Source organism: Mustela nigripes, chromosome 2 (assembly GCF_022355385.1).
Source record: "Mustela nigripes isolate SB6536 chromosome 2, MUSNIG.SB6536, whole genome shotgun sequence".
Taxonomy (NCBI): domain Eukaryota; kingdom Metazoa; phylum Chordata; class Mammalia; order Carnivora; family Mustelidae; genus Mustela; species Mustela nigripes.
The window spans coordinates 151,256,282-151,262,138 of NC_081558.1; positions in this window are offsets into that span (position 1 = coordinate 151,256,282).

Consider the following 5,857-nt stretch of genomic DNA (forward strand, 5'->3'; position numbering starts at 1 on the left):
GACTGAACACAGGGTAAGCTCCCGGCACAAGAAAAGGAAGGCTGGAAGGCGTTGGTGGGGACCCAATCAGGTCTGGGGGCCAGCTGACTGGTTTTCTTGCCGGGTTCAGTAGCTTCCAGAGGATTTACAGTGAGAGCCCTCTAGTCTGTGGGTGGGACTGGTGGAGGGTACAGAAGGAGGTTTCTCTGGTAAGAAGCTTTGCTGGCTATGTATAGCTGGCCAGGGAAGGGCACACCACAGGTCACGCTCCTGTCCCCGAGAGGAAAGCAGCCTGACACACCTGTGGGGGCTACTTGTTCATCATGGGAGCCTTTTCCAGATGCCTCTGCTCCCTGAATAGGCAGCTACCACTCTCCAAAGGAAAGGAGTCCCCATCAGGTGGTCTGCTGTTTGTTGCTTACAGCATTATTTTGTTAAGCTGTTTCTAATTTGACACATCTCCTGCCAGGCTCAAGCTATGTAAATGCTTAGCAGCGCCAAGCCAAGTCAGGAAGAGGAACGGTGAGAAGCAGAAGAGGTTTTCTTCCTTGTCTAGCAGTCTGACTCAGAGCAGGTTCCGGGGTTGGGGGGGACACTCTGAAATTTTGAGTCCTGAGATGTGTTCCCAGAGGCCCTCGGGGACTCGCGTTGTGGCCCTCGAGTGGGTGGTGGCTTTCCCACAGCCACTTGCATGCTGAACATGCCTGCAGCTATTGTCCAGTTATGGCTTTCTTCGTTCCCAGGAGCCTGAGACCTCAAGTACTAGGCTATGAGAAGAGGGGGCGGTCATCTTGACCTGAAACTTCCCAGGAAGTGACATAAGCAGAAAGAGAACACCACTTCACCACCTGTGGTTGCAACGGTCCTGAGGGCACAATCTACTGAGCAGAATCTGAATGTGAGGGAACCTCCTGCATTGAGAGGCTGAGAGCCCCGGGCAGTGCGCTTTCAGGCGTGGCCCCTCCACATCTTTGCCAACACCCCCTCAAGAAGCCAGGAAGCTTCCCTTCACAGAGATCACTCAGAGCCGCCCCAGACCACGACCTCACAAAGAACAGAAATTGGTTTAGACAGAGATCAGGCTAAGAACCTCTGCTCCAAAAATAACACTTGTGTCCTACAGGGAAAGAGTACTCCGGCTTTTTCTTCACAAAGCAAGGCTAAGGCAGCTTAAACACAAAGTCATTCAGTATTATGCCAGAGTTTAAAAGGGAAAAAGAGAAAGAGAGAGAAAGGAGGAGGGGGAAAAAAGCCGGTCAGCCTTTTTCCAAACAAACAACTTCTAGCACACACTCTTGTCAAAACATCATCATGACCGCCTCCGTCTGCCTGTCAGAGCCTGCCCACCGTTCCCCAGAGAAGATACACGCTTGGCCTCACGCTCCCAAGAATTATGTAATGACCTCGTGGGTGCCCTTTGGCTTTGCACTGCTGAGCTGTAAGCCATCACCCCTATAGTAGAGATGGATCAGCCACACCAGGGACCACTGCTCAGAAGAGGCCATACCATCGGCTTTGAATCTCACACAAGAAATGTTGGTGCTTTTTTTTGTTCTTGGGGCCACATTTCTGAGTAGTGAAAAATCAGTCTGATTTCGCTCTTCAGGAGGAAATGCCTTTTCCTGTGTTTTTTATGAATACAATGGCAATTTAACAGGGCAGAACTTTGAGAAAATGGTAGAACTGTCATCACATGAATATTTAACCTTATCACTGGGGAAAAAAAAGAATACTTTTTACTGACGACCGTGCATGCTATGAACTGCTTGACTCCACTTGGACTAATACTTTATCTCTCGTCATCACTTCACCCAGCACTGCCCAATAGAAATATGCAAATCACACGTGGAATTTAAGGTCTTCTAGTAGCCACAATAAAAAAGGTAAAGAAAAAAAACGAGTGAAACTAACTTAAAAGTCATTTCTTATTTAGCCCAGTAGATGCACAATATTATCACTTCAATACATGTAATTGATATAAAAGTTGTTAATGAGATATTTTACATCCATTTTTTATGTCCTGAGTTTTTAAAATATGTTTGTATTTGACACTTAACTACATATACATCTCATTTCAAATTATCTACATTTCAAATGCTCAGCAGACATATGTGGCCCATGGCTACCTTATTGGACAGCACAAAATTAACCCTTCCTTACTTAGTTTTGTCATTAAGTAAGAGAAATTGTTCTTAGGTTTGTTTGTTTTCTAATCAGTAATTCCACAGACCATCTGTGTAAAACAAAACAAAACAAAACAAAAAACAAACAAACCTTCACTCTCTTATTCACTAAAAACCATCTGACTGATGAGAACACAATTTAGATAATATTTGAACACCAAGTTTAGAAATTATATAATAACTACATGTTGTCTACTGGCAATTTAAAACAGAGTATCATTATTTTTAAGTTTTACCCACCTGCAGAAAAAAAAAAAGAGGTCTGTCGAAAATGGAACATTTTGGGTGCCTGGGTGGCTCAGTGGGTTAAGCCTCTGCCTTCAGCTCAGGTCATGATCCCAGGGTCCTGGAATCGAGGCTTGCATGGGGCTCTCTGCTCAGCAGGGTACCTGCTTTCCCTTCTCTCTGCCTACTTGTGATATCTCTCTCTCTGTCAAATAAATACATTTTTTTTAATCTAAAAAAATTAAAAAATAAAATGGAAAACTTCGTATGATTACTAACAATTAGAGTCCAGGGCTTTTCCCACCTTGATGAAACAGTAACTGTAGATCCAATTAAAGAACAGCACTGTATCCTTAGCTTGAGAAGCAGAGCCAAGGACTGGGCACATTCAGGATACCCTGTGCCCATGGGGAAAAGTACAAGAAAACCTGAACTAGAGATGTGACCCAACGGTTATAAGCACTAACTCCAGCCCCCCTTGGGAGAGCTGAATTTCAGCTCTAGGGAGGCCTAGCTGTGTGATCTTCAGCAAGTTACTTAACTTTTCTGAGCTTTAGTCTCATTATCTGAAAACAGAAATAATCAGTGTTGATTCTTAAGTAGGTTCTTTAGAGAATTAAATGCCAAATCTATCATCAAGACTTAATATAAAATTATGCTTTTCTTTCTTTCTTTTTTTTTTTAAGATTTTATTTATTTATCAGAGAGAGGTGGCGGGGGAGAGAGTGAGCACAGGCAAACAGAATGGCAGGCAGAGGCAGAGGGAGAAGTAGGCTCCCTGCTGAGCAAGGAGCCCGATGTGGGACTTGATCCCAGGACACTGGAATCATGACCTGAGCTGAAGGCAGCTGCTTAACCAACTGAGCCAACCAGGCGTCCCTAAAATTATGCTTTTCTGATACACAGAGGGGAGGTAGGAAGGACCTAAGCAATGTGGAAGAAGGTAGACTTCTGTGTGAAATGTTCACCTGGCGTAGAGCAGCCAACTCAGGGTTTACGTGATCTTGGGAAGTTGTGGGGTCTGGTGCAGCTGGAAGACAGAATAGATGTGTTAAGTAAGCGATGCACTACTTCTAACGATAAACAATTCCAATGAAATGATTTACGACATTGTGCCATAAAAACAGAGAGTAAACTCTGTCATGTAGAAAGAGGAGATATTTCATTTGGGAAAAAAATTTTTTTTATGATGGGGAAAACATGAAATTATTTTACTACCTTTTATGACTAATTTTGTCATAATAAAGAAAAAACAATGCTCTTTACCCACGTCTTCCATTACATTTTGCAGCATGTGGTTTAAAGCATACTGCTGATATGTATGTTCTTCTTCTTCTTCTTTTTTTTTTTAAGACTTTATTTATTTGACAAAGAGATGAATCCAGAGAGCACAAGTGGGGGAATGGCAGAGGGAGAAGAGAGAACAAGGCTCTGCACTGAGCACAGGGATCCTGATACCGGGCTCCATCTCAGAACCCAGGGATCATGACCTGAGCTGAAGGCAGATGTTTAACCATCTGAGCCATGCAGGCATCCCTGATGTGTATGTTCTTAAATTTTAAAATACTCTGCTGTCATATGACATTTGAAACTCAAAGAACATATAAAAATTAGGTTAAATTAGTTATATGGTAGACTTGGTTTGTTTCTCATCCTAGGATAAGGAAAATAGTGAAGCAAAGTGTCTAGAGAGAACGTGACCCTCTTTTACAATCCATAGTTTTCTGCGTGGCTCAATAGCACATGTATTAGAGGATGGAGAATTATGAAATAATATAACTTGACATGATGTGATCTCAGAAACAAGATACTTTGTACATTGAATGTAACTTCTGAAGTAGACTAATAGGTTAGCATTGGATATCCAAAAAAGCTAAATTATTCTTCAACTTCTGACTTAAATCTTTCCATAGAAAAGATTTTGCTTTTTTCTTTTAGTAGAAGCCCTCTACTGGAAGGAAAAGCAAAAGGGTCTTTATCCTTCCAACAAGAGCCGAGCACACTTTATATTTGAATAGTCTGAAGAAGTCAAGGATATCTTATTGGTTAAAATTTGTTGAATACTAAACAGAGAACAGAGGGAGTTAGAAAATTTTAGACTACTGTTTCACTGCAGTTACAGAATTTTCTCACAAAAAATTAGTTTTCAAGCACGTTGTCTTTTCTGTTGAAATACTGAATAGTAAGACCAATGAGTTCTGGATTTTCTTCTTCTTCTGGATTTTCTTCAGCAGAGTTCTAGAGACTTCTAAAGTTTTCTCAGTGAAATTAGAAAGGAGTGATATACAAGGTATTTTCAGAGAACTAAGTATAAAAATCATATAGGAGATAAAAATCACTATTTTATCTAGCATTTTAAGAAATATTTTTTCTATGGAAAATCTCAAACATGCATATAGGTACAGAGAATAGTAAAATGAACTTTCCCATTCTCATCACCTGATTTTATTATTGGCATTATCAGCATTTTGCCAATTTTCTTTCACTTTCATCTAACACCCTCTTGTTTTGTTTGTTTTTTAAATTTTTATTTATTTATTTTTGTTTTAAGAGAGAGAGCATGAGAATTGGTGAGGGGCAGAAGGAGCAGGAAAGAGAATCTTTTTTTTTTTTTTTTGAAGATTTTATTTATTTATTTGACACAGAGAGAGATCACAAGTAGGCAGAGAGAAGGGGAGGCAGGCTCCGTGCTGAGCAGAGAGCTCGATGGGGGGCTCGGGGGGGTTCGGGTTGGGGGTGTGGGGGTTGTGGTTGGGGGTGTGGGCGTGGGGGGGTAGAGTGAGTGCTCTCTTCAGAACCCAACTCTGCTGGCCCTCTGACCTTGGACTTCCAACCTCCAGAACTGTAAGTAAATTTCTGTTGTTTATAAGCCACCCAGTCTATGGTAGTTTGTTATGGCAGCCGGAGCAGGTTAATACGGCAAAGGAAGATGGCAGGTGAGTCCCCGGGGGATGCAGATCAGAAAAGGGCAAAGTCAGAGAGAGTATCTGTGAACAAATAGGCCAGTGATCAGCATAATGATCTTGCCATTATCACCCTTAACACAACTACCAATATTTTTTAATATAATCTATTATCCAGAAAAAACCCTGTATGTGTTAAGCCTTGACATGTAGGGGTTTCTTTATTACCCAACCCAGTTTAGCTTATCTTAAAATTGTTTACAGCTTGGGTATGTTACTACTTCTCCCTGGCCAAAGGCTATCTGAAAACACCCACACATGTATTCATTCATTCAGAACACTGAGTGAGCATCTGCTGTGTATCAGAGAGCACAACCAGGTCCTACAGGTGCAATGACGGATGAGAGCCCAGACATCTGCCTTCTTTCTTCCTCTCTTCAACATGTCTTTATTGGGATCAACCATGTGCCTGGCATTGTGCTGGAGCTCTGGCCACAGTGGGGAGCCGAAGCAGATGTGGTCACTGCCTTCATGGAACTTGTCATCTAGTGAGGAAAACAACATTAA